We start from the raw sequence: 17903 nt of genomic DNA, 5'->3' as shown, positions 1-17903 counted from the left end.
GACTCTCTGAGCTTCCTGGACTTGGGTGACTGTTTCCTTTCCCAAGTTAGGGAAGTTTTCAGTTACTATCTCTTCAAAAATTTTCTCAGGTCCTTTCTCTCTTTCTTCACTTTCTGTGACCACTCTAATGCAAATATTAGTGTGCTTCACGTTGTCCCACAGTTCTCTTAAATTATGCTCATTTCTTTTCATTCTTTTTTTCTTTTTTCTGTTCTGCAGTACTGATTTCCACTAATCTGTCTTCTAGCTGACTGATCCCTTTTCCTGCCTCATTTAGTCTATTCTTGGTTCCTTCTGCTGTGTTATTCATTTCAATAATTTTGTTCTTCAACTCAGTTTGGGTATTCTTTATATTTTCCAGCTTTTTGCTAAAAACTTCACTCTGTGCATCTATACTCCTCTTGAGTTCTCTGAACGTCTTCATCATCATCATTCTAACCTCTTTCTTGGATAAATTGCCTATCTCCTCATCACTTATTTCTTCATCTGGGATTTTATCTTGTGCCTTGGCCTGGGAGATATTCCTCTGTTGCCTCATCTTGACTGTCTTTCTCTGTATTTTTTATGTAGGTTAGTTATTTTTTTCTCAACCTGTGAGAGGTGGCCCTCTGTGGGAGACATCCTATGCATCCCAGTAGCACACTCATCTCTTGTCACCCAAGGTCCAGTGTTGAGCTGGTCCCAGTGTAGAGTATGGCTTGTGTTTGTGGATTCCTTCCATGGGCTTTGGGACTGTTGTTTTCTTATTTCTGGTATCTGCCCTTGGTGGATGAGGCTTTACTAGAGGCTTATGCAGGTTTCCTGGCAGGAGGAGTTGATGTTGCCCTCTGGTGGGTAGGGCCCTGTCTAGAGGTGTTTACAGCTCAGGAACTTTGTGATGGGAAGGGCTGTATTCCCACAGACCTGAGGTTTCTCAGCCCTTAAGCCTACAGGCTATTGGGTGGTGCTGGGTCTTGGTGCTAATGATCCAATCAAGATGTCAGCCTCCAGGAAAGCTCATGTAGATGAGCACTCCTAAAATGTCCACCACCATCTTTTATGTCCCCTGGGTGAGCTGCAACTGTCCCCTATCTCCCCAGCAGAACTTCCAAATCCAGCAGGCAGGTCTGGCCTAGGTTCCTATGCAATCACTGTCTGCCCCTGGACCCAGTGCACATGAGAGTCCATGCATGCTTCCCTAGAGAATTAAGTCTCTGTCTCCCCCAGTCCTGTGGCACTCCCAAATTTAAGCCCCACTGGCCTTCAAAACCAGGTGTCCTGGAGTATCCTCCTCCCAATGGCAGGAGCCTGCACTGGGGAGGCTGATGTGGGGCTCAGAACTCTCACTCCTGTTGGAGACCCTCGGTGACTGAGTTGTTCTTCAGCTTATGGGTGACTTCCCCCAGGGGTATGGGGTCCAATTATATCCCAAGCATGGCCCTCCTACTTTCCTGCTGTAGTTCCCTGTTTTCAGTTGAAGCATATCTCTTCTTCTAGGCTCTATTTTCTTTTCTCAATGGCTATTTAGCATTCAGTTGTGGTTTTGTTGTAGTCTTGAGGAGAGGCGAGCTTGTGGTCCTACTACTCTGCCATCTTGATAGGAAATTGCCATAATATGTTAATATATTTTAACACATTGTATAGGTATAATATGCATAACAAAAATGGGAAAAAAGAAGGAAGTGGGAATAGAACTCTATAGGAGTAACATTTGCATATCTCAAAAGAACTAAATTAGTATAAAGGTGAACTATATTCTATTGGCATATATAGTCAGTGCTAGACGAACCACTAAGAAAATAAGTTTTAAAAAGAGAAAAAATTTTAAAATTAAAAAGATCAAACAAATGAAAAAAAAAAAGTTTAAGTTCCACTAGGAACTATTTACTTAATGTAAAAAAGAAAAAACAAAATAGGAAGAATATGATAAAAAAGACATGAGACATATAGAAAACAAAATTAAAATTATGTACATAAATCCAATGATATCAATAATAACATTACATGTAAATGGATAAGTTTCACTTCTGACATGGCAGCATGAAAAGCTTTGTAGACCAGCTCCCCAGTTAAACTAGTAAAAATGATAAAATATGAACAGTCATTTAAAGTCTCTGGAAATGGTCCTAATGGCATAAAACAAATTCAAAAATTCAAGAAAATCTATCAAAACTTTAAAAACAGTGAAAGTCTATGGTATTTGAACCAAGACCCACACCCTTCCTCCCCTTACCCAAGCTTATCAAGACAGAAACTCTACTGCAGAGTAGAACAGCCAAGAATACAGGGCTCCCTCTCCCCCTACTTATCTGTTGAAGGGTTATATTCTTGGGTGGGACAGGACATAAATGTTTCTCATACTTCCCCCCACTACCTTTTGCTTAGGCTAATCTCTGAGCAGCCATGAGGTGGGGGCTTCCTTCTTTCACCCAGCCCCCACTCATGGGTCAAGACTAGATCTGGGACATGGTGGCACTGAGAATACTGGGGCCTTGATCACCCTAGCAACCAGACTGAAGCACAGGAGATACATGTTAAGAGAGACAAGACAAAGAGTCCTAGCCCTGCTACCTCCTCCTACACTGAGCACTCATCTCCAAAAGCAGAGATGTCGGAAGTGTGCCACTATCCTGGCCCTCAGTACCAGAGCTGTAGCTTAGAAATTTTGCCCTAGGTGAGAAGCAGGGTTTAGGAGAGACCGAGCTCTGAATCTTCCCCAAGAGGAACTGACTTTATGTGCAACAGAATGTAGATAAATTCAAGACTAAGGGCACTGTAAAAAACAGTGAAGGTGTGATAAAAGGAAATTGGAAGTAAATTGGTAGATTTATTGGAATTATAGGCTAAACTGTAGGCTGGTTGATTTACGGAAGAGAATCAAATGAAATAGACAACAGATAAGAGCTCTCCTGAGATCAGAGCAAATCTCAAGCACTGGCTTAGGGAAATATCTCTTCAAGGAGCCCAAATTTGACTGGATCAGACTATAAAGCATTAATATCTCAGGGAATTGTTAAAAACAGTAGAACAAACAGCAGGCAATTTAAGAACTGGGAGTGGTCAAGGAAAGAGACAAAGAGAGCCCTGCCAAAATAAGTGTCATCCCAGGGTAATTGTGTGCATGCTCAAGGCTGAAACCTCCTCTGAGGGGCAACATTTGGAGCTTCACACAGTGAAGTAAACAAGCACATAACAATAACAAGACCTAGAGGTGGGGGAGAAACCTGTAGCCAGGGTTGCTACAATATATTCTCTCAAATGTCCAGTTTCCAACAAAAAAAAATAGGAGATGGGCAAAGAAATAGGAAAGTATGAACCATACGCTAGAAAAAAAGTGGGCAACAGAAACTGCTTGTGAAAATGACCAGATGTTAGATTTAATAGACAAAGCCTTCAAAGTAACCGTTATAAAGATGTTCAAAGAACTAAAGAAAACTGTGATTAAAGAAGTAAAGGAAAGTATGGCATCAATGTCACATCAAATAGAAATAAATTATGTTTAAAAAAGAACAAAATGGAGATTTTGGGGTTCAAAAGAAGCATAACTAAAATTTAAAAGTCATTAGAGGGAATAAGAGTAGATTTAAACTGGCAGAATAAAAAATTAACAAAGTAAAAATAAACAAATATGACTACGTTAAACTAAAAAGCCTCTGCACAGCAAAGGAAACCATCGACAAAATGAAAAGTCAACATACTAAATGGGAGAAAATATTTGCAAATCATATATCTGATAAGGGGTTAATATCCAAAATATATAAAGAACTCATATAATTCAAAAACAACAACAACAACAAAAACCCAAACAATTTGATTTGAAACTGTGCAGAGAATCTGAATAGACATTTTTCCAAAAAAGACACACAGATTGCTAACTGGTACCTGAAAATGTGCTCAACATTACTAATCATCAGGGAGCTGCAAATCAAAATCAGAATGAGATATCACTTCACACCTGTTAGAATGGCTATTATCAAAAAGATAAGAAATAAGTGTTGGCAAGGATGTAGAGCAGAGGGAGCCCTTGTGCATTTTTGGTGGGAATGTGAGTTGGTGCAGATACTTTGGAAAATAATATGGGGGTTCCTAAAAATGTTGAAAATAGAACTACTATATGACGCAGAAATTCCACTTCTGGGTAGTTATCTGAAGAAAATAAAAACACTAATCTGAGAAGAAATATGTACCTCCATGTTCATTGCAGCATTATATACAATAGCTGACACATGGAAACAACTTAAGTCTCCACAGACAGATGAATGGATAAAGAAAATTTGGTGTGTGTATATATATATATATATATATATATATATATATATATATGTAAAATGGGATATTTAGCCGTAGAGAAGAATTAAATCTTGCCATTTGTGACCATATGTCTGAACTTTGAGGTCATTATGCTAAGTAAAATGAGACAGAGAAAAGTAAATGCTGTATGATCTCACATGTGGAATCAATAAAAAAAGACCTCATAGATACAGAGAACAGATTGGTGGGATTGCCACAGGCGGGGTGAGTGGAGAGGTAGGTGAAATGGGTTTATGGGGTCAAAAGGTACAAATTTCCAGTTACACAATAAATAAATAAGCACAGGAATGCAATATACAGCATGATGACTATATTTAATAATACTGTATTGCATATTCGAAAATTGCTAAGAGAGTAGATCTTAAACATTCTCATGGCAGGAAAAAAATGTGTAACTATGTATGATGACAGATGTTAACGAGACTTACTGTGGTGTTCATTTCACAATATATACAAATATCAAATAACTACATTGTATACCTGAAACTAATATAATGTTGTATGTCAATTATACCTCAATCAAAATTGAACAAATGATGAAAAATTGATAGAAATTATAAACTCTGAAGAATAGAGAGAAAAAGAATGAAGAAAATCAAGAAATCTTTAAAGATATATGGGTCAATATTAAAGGTACTAACATGTGGAATGGGAGTATTAGAAAGAAGAGTGAGAAAGAGAGTAGAAAAAATATTAGAAGAAATGATGGCTGAAACCTTTCCAAATTTATTAAAACACATTAAACATGCAGGAATCTCAGTGAAGTGCAAGTATGAAAAAAATTCAAAGAGATCCAAGTAATATTACAGTAAAAATTCTGAAGGATAGTTTTTTCCCCTTTTTTTTTCTGTGTGTATATATATATGTAATTGAAGTATAGTCAGTTTACAATGTTGTGTCAAATTCTGGTGTACAGCATAATACTTCAGTCATACATGAACATGCATATATTTGTTTTCATATTTTTTTCACCATAAGTTATTACAAGATACTGAATATAGTTCCCCACGCTATAGGCATGAACTTGTTGCTTATCTATTTGAAAGACAAAGTCTTGAAAGCAGCAAAAGAAAAATAATTGCTACCTTACAAAGGAAGATTAAAAGCTGATTTATCATTAGGAACAATGGAAGCCAGAAAGCACTAGGACAAAATATTCAATGTGCTCAAAGGGAAAAAAAAATCAAAGGAGGATACTGTATCCAAGAAATCTCTTTTAAAATGAAGGTGAAATAAGGACATTTCCAGATAAACAAAAAGTGAGAGAATTTGTTGCTAGCAAACCCACATTACAAGAAATGTCAAAGAAAGTTATTCAGGTGGAAAGCAATTGGATCCAGACAAAAACTCAAATTATTCAAGTCCACATGAAAAACAAAATGCAATGGTAAAGATAACTATGTAATTATAAAAGACAGTAAAAATACATAGTTCTCCTATATTCTTAAATTATTTTTAATTATATAAAATAAAATAATGTGTATAAAATCTATTGTTTGGTGTACAACATGTAGAAATATGATATATTTGCCAATAACTGCAAAAAGAAGATGAGTGGAAACAAAGCTGTATTGGGCCAAGGATATGATACCATATAGTAACTCAAATCTGTAGGAACAAATGCAGAGAAAGAAATGACAAATAGTCAGGTTAATATTGTAAAAGCTATAAATATATGCTAGTTCTTCTCTCTTCTCTTAGCTTATTTAAAATATATTAAATTATATAAAGTAATGATTATAACAATATATAGTTTAGATTGAAACATTTATAAATTTACTCTATTTAACATTAACACCACAAAGGGGGGAGGGCAGAGTGGAGTAGAGTTATATAGGAGTAACATTCTATATCTCAGAAGAATTAATTTAGTATAAATCTAAAGCTGATTCTGATGAGTTATGATGTACATAGTAAGCTCCAGAACAATCACTATGGAAATAACTTTTAAAATATAGTGAAAATATCATTAAAGAAATGTAAATGCTGCATTAGAAAATATTCACTTTAATGCAAAAGCAGTAAAGAAGGAATAGAGGAACAAAAAGGGCAACATACATCTAGGAAACAAAAAGTAAAATGATACAACTGTTGGTGGGAATGTAAATTGTGCAATCATCATGGAAAACAGTATCGAGGTTCCTCAAAAAATTAAAAATTAGAACTACCATATGATCCAGCAATCCAACTTCTGGGTATATATCTGAAAGAAATGAAATATGCAGAATAGATAAACAAGATTATACTTTATAGCACAGGGAAATATATACAAGATCTTGTGGTTGCTCACAACGAAAAAAACGTGACAATGAATGTTCATGTATAACTGAAAAATTGTGCTCTACACTGGAATTTGACACAACATTGTAAAATGACTATAACTCAATAAAAAATGTTAAAAAAAAAAAAGAAATTACTATATTGTACAGATACCTGCACTCCCATTTTATAGCAGCATTATCCCCAATAGCCAAGACATGGAAACATCTTAAGAGTTCATCAACAGATGAATGGATAAAGAAAATGTTGTGTATATATATACACAATGGAATATTATTCGTCCATACAAAAGGAAATCCTGCCATTTGCAACCACATGGATGAAAGGAGGGCATTTTGCTAAATGAAATATGTAAGACAGAGAAACAAAAAATACTGTATAATCTCATTTATATGTGTGATCTAAAAAGCCAAACTCATAAAAACAGAGAGTAGAATGGTGGTTGCCAGGAGCGGGGGAGTGGGGGATATAAGAAGATATTGGTTAAAGGGTACAAACTTCTAGTTATAAGATAAAGAAGTGCTGGGAATTGAGTTGTTGTTACTTCCTTAATTTATCTTTTTTTTAAGTTATCATTTTTAAGTAGAGCCCCAGAGTGTTGGATGGTGAGCCTCAGTTCAACAAAAGACCACAAGGAAATTGAAATAGAGAAGTTTATTACTCACAGATCCTGGAAGAGGTACGCAGCATGTCTCAAGGCAGGATTCAGGCTGAGAGACAACAACAAGACCTAATATACATGCATTTATTAAGGTCTGAGGGTGGAATACTTTGAAATTCCCAGGCTAGAGCCATATTAATCAATTCAAACCAGAAAGAATGGGTGTCTAGTAAACTTTGCAGGGGTTTATCTAAGGGGCACACAAAGGGAAGGCTCTGAGAGGTGGTTGGGACTTTATCACAAGGACCTTTTGGGGAGTCATATCAGGAACATATATTTATTTGTGAATTTGCAAGTTGTTTTCAGTGCACGTCTCAGGAGGAGCTAGCTTCAGTTCAAGGGCCCCACAGGCCACTTGGCCATACAAAATGAGTACCAAGGCAGCAATATGGTGGAGCAGTTTAGCTAAACTCTAAACACTAATGTACAACATGGTGATTGTAGTTAGCAATACTGTCTTATAGACTTGAAAGTTGCTGAGAGTAAATCTTAAATGTTCTTTCCAGTTATGAGTTTCTCATTTTTGTAGCATCCTGCTTCTTTTCTATTTAGAGTAGACCTGCCAATATTTCTTTTATCATGGGTTTAGTGTTGCTAAACTCTTTTAGTTTTGGCTTACCTGTGAAGTTCTTTAATCTCTCCTTCTTTTCTGAAGGATAGCCTTGCTGGATAGAGTATCCTAGGCTGCATATTTTTTTCATGTATGACTTTGAATATATCTTGCCACTCCCTTCTGGCCTGTAAGTGTTTGTGTAGAGAAATCAGCTGAGAGCCTTATGGGGGTTCCCTTGTAACTCACTCTTTGTTTTTCTCTTGCTGCCTTTAGGATCATTTCTTTATCCTTGACTATGGCCATCTTGGTTATGATATGTCTTGGTGTGTGTCTGTTTGGGTTCTTCCTGGTTGGGACCCTCTGAGCCTCCTGTACTTGGATATCTGATTCCTTCTTTAGGTTTGGGAAGTTTTCAGTCATGATGTCTTCAAATACCTTTTCAATCCCCTTTGTTCTTTCTTCCCCTTCTGGAACCCCTATTATGTGTAGATTGGCACGCTTTATATTATCCCATAGGTCCCTTATATTGTTTTCATTGTTTTTTATTTGTTTTTCTCTCAGCTGTTCTGCTTGGGTGCTTTTTGTTGTCCTGTCTTCTAGGTTGCTTATTTGTTCCTCTGCATTATCTAGCCTGCTTTGTACAGCCTTTAGGTCAGCTCTCATCTCAGCAAATGGATTTACTAATTCTACTTGGTTCTTCTTTATAGCTTCTATTTCATTTTTGACCTATTTTATATCTATAAACACTGTTTCCTTTAGTTCCTTCAGTACTTGGATCACTACTTTTTTGAAATCTTGATCTAGTAGGTCATCAATGTCTATTTCCTTTATCGTGCTTTCAGGGAATTTCTCTTGCTCTTTTAATTGGGAGTGGTTCCTCTGCTTCTTCATATTGCTCACATCTCTCTGGCACTGTGGCTTAAGGAGTATCAGTTATCTAATTCTTCCGGAGATGGTGTGCTCTTCATGATTTTATCAAGAGGTCTTTGTGTCTTTGCCCTGTTTCGTGAACTCAGCTTGCTGTTTCCAGAGGCCCTTGTTGTGCCCTCGTCTGTGCTGCTCCCAGTGGCTGTTGGCTAGCAGATCAGGCTCCCTCCTAACACTGCGTCAGGAGCTGAGCTCTTACCCGGTGAGCAGGCGGGTCACTCCCCCTCCCGATGCCGCAGTCAGATGCTGTACTGGGGGGAGGCAGGTGGGCGGATGGCGCCCCCTCCCAGCACCGTGGTCAGGTACTGCGTTCCTGCCAGGAATGGGGGTGGCCGCCCGCCCTCTCCTGGCTCCAGTTGCTCCACTGCTCTGTGCAGCTGCCCTCTCCACCTCGGGTCGAGGATCCAAAGGCGGGCTTGGGGAATACCGTGGAACGGCCCCACCCCTGCTCCATGCCAAATCTCAGCTCCTTATTTGTCTTGGCGGTGCAAGCTCTGCGAGGTGCCAGGGCAGAAAGATACTACCTGCCTCCAGCTGTTAACAAGTCTCAGCCCTGCCTAGGAAGTTTTGGAGCCCCCAGGTGCGGATTCAAGTCTCGGCCCTACCCCCGCCCGGGTGCTGCACACAGGAGGAGATGGCAGCTGTGGCTGTGCCCCACCTCTCTTCTTGTGAGAAGCGCCAGTAATGGTGGCACAGGTCTGAGGAGACAAAGGCTACATCGCCCCTCCACCCAGGGCACACCAGCCATGTTGCTTTGCTTTTTTCGCAATTTATGGGGGACCGAGGTTGTTCTGCTCCGTATCCCCTCCCAGCCACGGTGCGCAGCCCCCTGTAGTCCCCCAGGGCCGCCTCAGTGCAGCCGTCCCCATCCTCCACTCGGCTCGGGTGGCCTTTCCTGGCCCCAGCTGCTGGCTCACGTCGCAGGCTGGGTGTCGTGGGGACCCTTTGTGCCCCTTTAACTCAGTTCTGTTGGTCAAGGGGTTCTTGGGGCAGATCTAACCCTAAGAGGCTCCCCCTCCGTGCTGCTGGCCTCTCTGTTGGAGAGAGGAGACCTAGCGAACGAGTGCCAGTCCTCCTATGCCGCTCCCTCCCTGTGGGACATGTGCCACAATGTTTTGCTTTTTCTTCTTTCTTTTTTCCTTTTCTTCTGCCAGATTTTTGGCGTCTTTGTCTTTCGAAGAGGGCGATGTTCTGTCGGAGTTTGGCAGGCGCTCTGGTTAGCTGAGTGGGTCCGTAGATTTGAGTTTTGGTGTATCTGTGGGAGTGGGTGAGCTACAATTGTCCTTCTACTCTGCTATCTTGCTTCTCCCCACTGAACAGCACACTCTTGAATTGAAAAATGATTTTAGACGAATAACAATGAAGACAAAATGTATGAAATGTATCTAAAACAGTGCTTAGAGGGAAATTTAAAGTTATAAATGCCTCTATTAAAAAAGAAAAAAGATCCGAAATTAATAACCTAAACTTCCACCTTAATACACTGGAAAAAGAAAAGCAAATGAAATGCAAAACACACATAAGGAAAGAAATAATGATAATTAAAGAAAAAATAATGAAATAGAGAATGGAATGATGGTAGAAAAAAATCAGGGAAAACAAAAGTTGGTGATACGAAACAGTCAACAAAACTGACAAACTAGATGGGCTGACCAAGAAAAAAAATTAGGACTCACATTACTAAAATCAGAAATGAAAGATGAGATATTATTACCACATTCACAGAAAGAAAAAGTAGTCAAAATACTTTCAACAAATAAAGCCCAGATCCAGGTAACTTCACTCATGTATTCTAGCAAACATTTAAAGAAGAATTAATGGCAATTTTTCACAGACTCCTCCAAAAAATAGAAAAGGAAACAATGCTTTTTTAACTCATTCTATGAGTATTACTCTGATAGCAAAAGCAAATAAACACATCATAAGAAAACTGTAGGCAATATCTTTTATGAATATCATGACAGTTAATTTAATGTGTCAACTTGACTGTTACGTGTGTCCAGATTAAACACTATTTCTAACTTCAAAAGGCAGCCCTTCTGAAAATTTCTCCCAAGAAAGCACTTGCTGCTACGGGTGCAGCTGCAGCAGCTGACACAAAATTTCCAGCGAAAAAGACAACTGCTACAGGCAAGAAGGCTCCAGCCCAGAAGGTTTCTGCCCAGAAAGCTGCAGGTCAGAAGGCAGCACCTCATCCAAAATCTCAGAAGGGTCTGAAAGCTCCAGTCCAGAAAGCACCTCTCCAAAGGCATCTGGCAAGAAAGCATGAGACTATAAAATGCTAGTGTAAATGTAATTAAGGTTAAAAAAAAAACACTGTTTATAGATGTGTTTTATAGTGTTTCTGGATGAGATTAACATTTGAATTGATGGATTCAGTAAAGTAGATTGCTCTTCCCAATGTGAGTAGGCATCATCTAATCCATTCAGGGCCTGAAAAGAAAAAAGACAGAGGGAAGAGGAAATTGCCCATTGTTTTCCACTTTACTCCTTGATTTGGGGGGACATCTCATCTCATCTCATCTCCTGCTTTCAGACTGCAATTTACACCTTTGGCTCCCCTGGTTCTCAGGTCTTCAGACTTAGAGTGAATTACACCACTGTCTCCAAGCTGGACACAACAGATGATGAGACTTATTGAGCCTTTGTAATCATGTGAGCCAATTCCTAGAGGAACAGAATTATATGGATGTCTGTTCTGAAGTGGTTCTGGAGTTTGGGGAATTAACTCTTTAATAGATTAGAGTTAAAGGTGCTAATGAACAAGAAGTTAGGTAACACTGTATAAGATACTTTCTACTATTTTTTGAAAATTAGTAAGTATAATGATGTTGGTTGATTGCTCCTAAAGTCTCTTGACAACATGGTGAAACAAAAGGATGAGTTCAGGGATTCAACAAGTTCACAAATTCAAGAGGCACAAAAATTACCTAAGAACATCTATGTGTGCCAGCAAGGAGTCCTTATCTCTTATAGCTGAAGAGCTGAAATTGCTGAAAGTGAAATGCAAAACCTCATCCTGTGACTGACTGAATTACAGTGCAAGTTGAACTCCCAGCCTTGCAGGGTATCTACTGTTAAAACGAGGGCATGGATTGTGAAAGAATGAAATCCTATAAACTGGGATGGTGATATGTGGAAAGACCTGATAAATCTGAGGACACTAGTCCCCTAAATTCTGATTAATCTTCCTTACCATCTGAAGAGATTCCCTCCACCACCAGTGGAAAGTGTCCTTCTCAACCCCAGCAGTACTGACTTTCCAACCCCCAGAAATGCCACCTTTCACCTCCAGTGGCAGCAGCATCTCCACCCTGATGGGTATCAGCTTGTCCACTCACAGCTGTATCAGACTTTCCACCTCCACCTCAGGGGATTAACCATGCATTTCCCAAGAAAACTGTAAAGACCTCAATCCAAGGTAGTTACCATGCAAAACAGTGGTGATTGTCCTCAAGACCCACCCCCACCAGTGGTCTGCTTCTAAACCTATAACTAGACTCAAGTCCTTGCAGACCCCTAAAGAAGAGGTACAATGTGTGACCCATGAGGAGGTGTATGTATTCCATAGAACGACTTGAGTTTTCTAATTTATACAAACAAAAATCCTGGGAACATGAGTGGGAACGGATATGAAGAATGTGGATAATGGTGGAAGGAACATAATATGTCAGGTCAAACTTATTTATATGGGTTCACTAAACAGAAATCCTGTGTTAATGTTGCAGCTCAGAGAGTTAGAAAGGGCTCTGATTTGTTGTCTGGTAAGACTAAAACATAGCCATCATGAGCAAATTGGAAATGCTGGACAAGCCTTGGTTTAACATAAAGGAAAGTCTACAAAGGTTTAGGGTTCAGGGAGATTGGATTGGTGGAGTGGATTTGTCATTTAAGACCAACTCACCCAAACTGGGAGGGTCCAAAGACACTTTTCACCAATAGTGTAAAGCATAAATTTTGGGGGTTTTTTGTTTGTTTTTGTTTTGTTTGTTTGTTTGTTTGTTTGTTTAGGTTGAGGTAATTGGGTTTGTTGGTTTGTTTATTTTAATAGAGGTACTGGGGGTTGAACCCAGGAGCTCATGCATGCTAACCCAGGACTTCATGCATGATCTACCACTGAGCTATACCCTCCCCCGAGAAGCATAAATTTGTGATGAGAGCCACAGCATCCTTGAAGAGCTCTGTGATCACTCTGTAGGCCATACCTCACAGTGGGAACTATGGTCACTGAAACCTAAATGCAATGGGAATAATTGGATCCCCAGGTGACAGAAGCCAAGTGGCTGCACTCAACCATAAAGACAATGTGAGCATGGTTACTATAATGAACAGCAGAGTTAAAGCTGTAATTACAAAAGTATGACTTGCCCAGACCTATGGTATTGGCTAACTGATCATGGTGTTCTTAGAAGTGAAAGAGATAGGAAGCCTACTAAAACCTTATTTGATCTATATGAGCTGAAAAGTTCTAAGTAAACCAAAGTCTAACCTAAATCATAAAAACAGAGAATCACAAAAGAAAACAAAACATACAAAACAACAGAGAGTCACAGTCACTCAATCAATTCCCAAACTGGAGCCAGGTTACAGACCCTTAAGCTCTTGAATAAAGGGGAGGGCACATTCCTTCAAGGAAGGGCCTGGTACACTATTGAAAACTTTACTATTAATATTTCTTTCAGCCTTCCTCAAAGGGACCTGGGGCCTTTTACCAAGGTAACTGTATATTGAGGAAAAGGAAGTAATCAGAAATTTTGGGGATGGCTGAACTCTGGCTTTGAACTGGCATTGATTCCAAGAAATCCAAAATGTCACTCTGGCCCTCTAGTCAAGGTAGGGGCTTATGGAGGTCAGGTGATCAATGGAGTTTTAGCTCATATCCATCTCACAGAGGGTCCCCAAAGCCATCCTGTGGTTATTTCCCCAGTTACAGAATGCATAATTGGAATGGATATATTTAGCAGCTGTAAGAATCCCTACAGTGGTCCTCTGATCTGTGGAGTGAGGAATATTATGATGTGAAAGTCCAAATGGGAGCCATTATAACTGCTTCTACCTAGGAAAATAGTAAATCTAAAGCAGTACTGCATTCCTGGAAGTATGGCAGAGATTTGTGCTACCATCAAGGAATTGAAAGCTGTAGGGGTGGTAATTCTCACCATATCCCCATTCAACTCTTCTATTTGGCTTATGCAGATGACAAATGGACTTTGGAGAATGGCAATGCATTATTGTAAGCTTAATTAGGTGGTGACTCTAATTCCAGCTGCTATACCAAATGCAGTTTTATTGCTTGAGTAAGTTAGAACATCCCCTGGTCCCTGATATGCAGCTATTGATCTGGCAAATGTCATTTTCTACATCTCATCCATAAAATCTACCAAAAGCAGTTTGCTTTTAGCCGACAAGGCCAGCAATACACTTTCACTGTCCTACCTCAGAGGTATATGGACTCTCTGGCCCTATGTCATAATTAACTTCTCAAAGATATCTCAAGATATCACACTATTCCATTACATTGGTGACATTATATTGATTGAGCCTAGTGAGTAAGAGGAAACAACTACTCTAGACTTGTTGGTAAGACATTTATGTGTCAGAGGATGGGCAAAAAAGTTCAAGTGATTCTACCTCAGTGAAATTTCTAGGGGTCCTGTGATGTGGGGCATATTAAGAAATCCTTTCTAAAGTGAAGGGTAAATTGTAGAATCTGGCCCCTCCTACAATCAAGAAAGAGATGCAGCACCTAGTGGGCCTCTTTGGATTATGGAGGCAATATATTCCTATTTGGGTGTGTTTCTCTGGCCCATTTACCAAGTAACCTAAAAAGCTGCTACTTTCAGTGGGGCCAAGATCAAGAGAAGACTCCGCAACAGGTCCTGGTTGCTGTCAAAACTGCTCCGCCACTTGGACCATATGATCCTGCATTTTCTGTGGTACTTAAAGCAGGTAGGGATACTTTTTTCTTCTTATCCTTTATTCCTTTTTCTTTTTGTTTTTTTTTTCTTTTTTTGTTTTTTTAATTTTTCTTTTGTATGTAGGGATACCTTTTAAAGCCCTTTTGGAGGCCTGTCTAGGTGAATTGCAGCTTTAAGATTTGGGAATAAGACCCTGCCATCATCTGCAGATATCTACTCTCCTTTTGAGAAATAGTTCTTGGTCTGCTACTGGGCCTTAGCAGAGACTAAATGCTTCACCATGGGCCACCAAGTTATCATGTGCCCTGAGCTGGCCATCATGAACTGGGTGTTATCTGATCCACTAAGCCATAAAGTTAGGCATGCACAACAACACACCATTATCAAGACAAAGTGGTATGCATAAGATTGGGCCAAAGCAGTCTTTGAAGGCACACATAAGTGACATGAAGAAATGGCCAAAATGCCATTGGCCTCCACTCCTCTTACACTACCTTCTCTCCTTAAGCCTGGTGCTTATGGCCTCTTGGGGAGTTCTATAGGATCAGCTGACAGAAAAAGAGAAGACTCCAACCTGGTTTACAGATGGTTCTGCACAACATAAAGGCACCACCCAAAGTGGACAAATGCAGCACTATAGGCCCTTTCTGAGATATCTGAAAGACAGGGAGTGAAACTCTCCCAGTGTGCAGAATTTTGAGCAGTACACCTGGTTATTCACTTGACTTGGAAGGAGTAATGGTCAAATGTGTTATTATGAACCAATTGATGAGCCAGTGATTTTTCTGGATGGTCTGAAACTTGAAAGGAACATGATTGGGAAATTGGTGATGAAGGCATTTAGGGAAGAAGGTATGTGGATAGATCTCTCTGAATGAGCAAAAAAAACATGAAGATATTTGTGTCTCATGTGAATGCTCATTAAAGGGTAACCTCGGCACAGCGGGATTTTAGTAATCTAGTGGACAGGGTAGTGTATTCCCTGGGTACCAGTCAGCCCTTTCATTGCTCATGAACAAAATGGCCATGGCTGCAGGGATGGAAGGTAAACGTGTGTTCAGTAGCCTAGATTTCTATTCACCAAAGCCAATCTGACTATGGGCACCACTGAGTTGTCCAATCTGCCAGCAACAGAGCCCAACATTAAGCCCCTGATATGAAACTATTCCCACCCCTAGGGTGATCAGCCAGCTACTGGGTAGTAGGGCGATTACATTAAAACACTTCTATCATGGGAAGGAAAGCATTTTGTTCTTACTGGAATAGCTTACTCTGGATATGGACTTGACACTCCTGCATGCAATGTTTCTGTCAATACTACCATCCCTAAACTTAAAGAAGGCTTTATCCACATCATAGTATACTGCACAGCATTGCTTCTGTTAAAGAAACTCACTTCACAGCAAAATAAGTGTGGCAGTAAGCCCATGTTCATGGAATTCACTGATCTTATTGTGTTCCCTGATATCCTGAAGCAGTTGGCTTGCTAGAACTGTGGAATGGCTTAAGACTCAGTTACCATGCCAGTTAGATGGCAATATCTTTCAGAGTTAGAGTAATATTCTCCAGAAGCCTGTATGTGATCTGAATCAACATCTAATATGTGGTGCTATTCCTCCCATAGGCAGGATTCATGGATCCAGGAATCAAGGGGTAAAAATGGGAGTGACACTACTCACTATTACCCCTAGTGATCCATTAGCAAGATTTTTTATTCTTGTTACCATGATATTTATGCTCTGTTGGCCTAGAGGTCTTAGTTCCAGATGGAAGAATGCTTCCACCAGTAAACACAATGATAGCATTGAACAGAAAGTTAAGACTGTCATTGAGCCACCTTGGACTCCTTTTGCCTCTAAATCAACAAGCAAAAAAGGGAATTGACTTGGGCATCTGATCCAGAATACCAAAGGGAAATTAGACTGCAACTCCACAATGCAGGTAAAAAGGAGTTTGTCTGGAACACAGGAAATCCCTTAGGGCCTCTCTGGTTTACCATGCTCTGTGACTGAGATCAATGGAAAACTACAACAGCTCATTCCAGGCAAGATTAGTTAATGGCCTAGACCTTTCAGGAATGAAGGTCTGACTCACCCTATCAGGTAAAGAACCATGATCAGCTGAGGTACTTACTAAAGACAAATGGAGTATAGAATGGATAGTAGCAGAAGGTAGTTATAAATATCAGCTATGACCACTGACCAGTGACAGGAACAAGGATTGTAATTGTCATGATTTTCTCCTTACTTTGCTATGAATGCAGGAGTGTGAGTGTGTGTGTGTGTGTGTGCGTGTGTATGTGTGTGTGTGTGTATTGATTTTCTATCGCAGTATTTAAGTATTGTTAATTTTACATTATAGTATTTAAATTATGGGGTTATCAAGAAGAGTGAATCACTCAAGGATTTTACCTCTTCTTCAGGGAGAGGTCAGTGTGTTTTTGGTTACATGCAGCATAGTTTTGTCACACTATAAACTCATGACCTTGTTATTGTTTTTATTTGGTGAATAAATATGATTTAAAGAGGTGGGTATGAGTGCCAGATTGACAAGGGGTGGACTTCTGATAGTTAATTTTATGTGTCAACTTGAGTGGGTCAAAGGGAACCCAGATTAAACACTATATCTGAGTGTGTCTATGAGGATATTTCTGGATGAGTTTCACATTTGAGTGAACTCAGTAAAGTAGATTGCTCTCCCAGATATGAATGGGAATTATCTAATCCCTTGAGGGCCTAAAGAGAACAAAAGACAGAGGAAAGAGGAATTTGTCCTTCTTAATCCAATCTTTTTGCATTTAAGCTGGGACATCTTATCTCTTCTTCTCCTGCCCTTGGACTGGAATTTACAGTATTGGTAAGGATGTGGAGAAATCGGAACCCTCATACACTGCTGATGAGAATGTAAAATGTTGCATCTGTTTTGGAACTGATTTAACAGTTCCTCAATAATCTAAACATAGAGTTACCCAACAATTCCATTCCTAGATATGTACTCCAGAGAATTGAAAATGTATATCTACTCAAAAAATTGTATTTCAATGTTTATATCAGCATTAATCATAATAGCCTCAAAGTGGAAACAACCCAAATGTCCATCACCTGATGAATGGATAAAAATGTGGTATATTCACACAGTGAAATATTATTCCACAATTAAAAAGAGAAGTACTGATACTACAACATGGGTAAAACTTGAAAACACTATGCTAAGTGGAAGAATCCATTCACAAAATACCACATGTATGATTCCATTGATATGAGACAGAAAGTAG

Source organism: Camelus ferus, chromosome X (assembly GCF_009834535.1).
Source record: "Camelus ferus isolate YT-003-E chromosome X, BCGSAC_Cfer_1.0, whole genome shotgun sequence".
NCBI classification, from domain to species: Eukaryota; Metazoa; Chordata; class Mammalia; order Artiodactyla; family Camelidae; genus Camelus; species Camelus ferus.
This window is presented reverse-complemented; position numbering follows the sequence as displayed.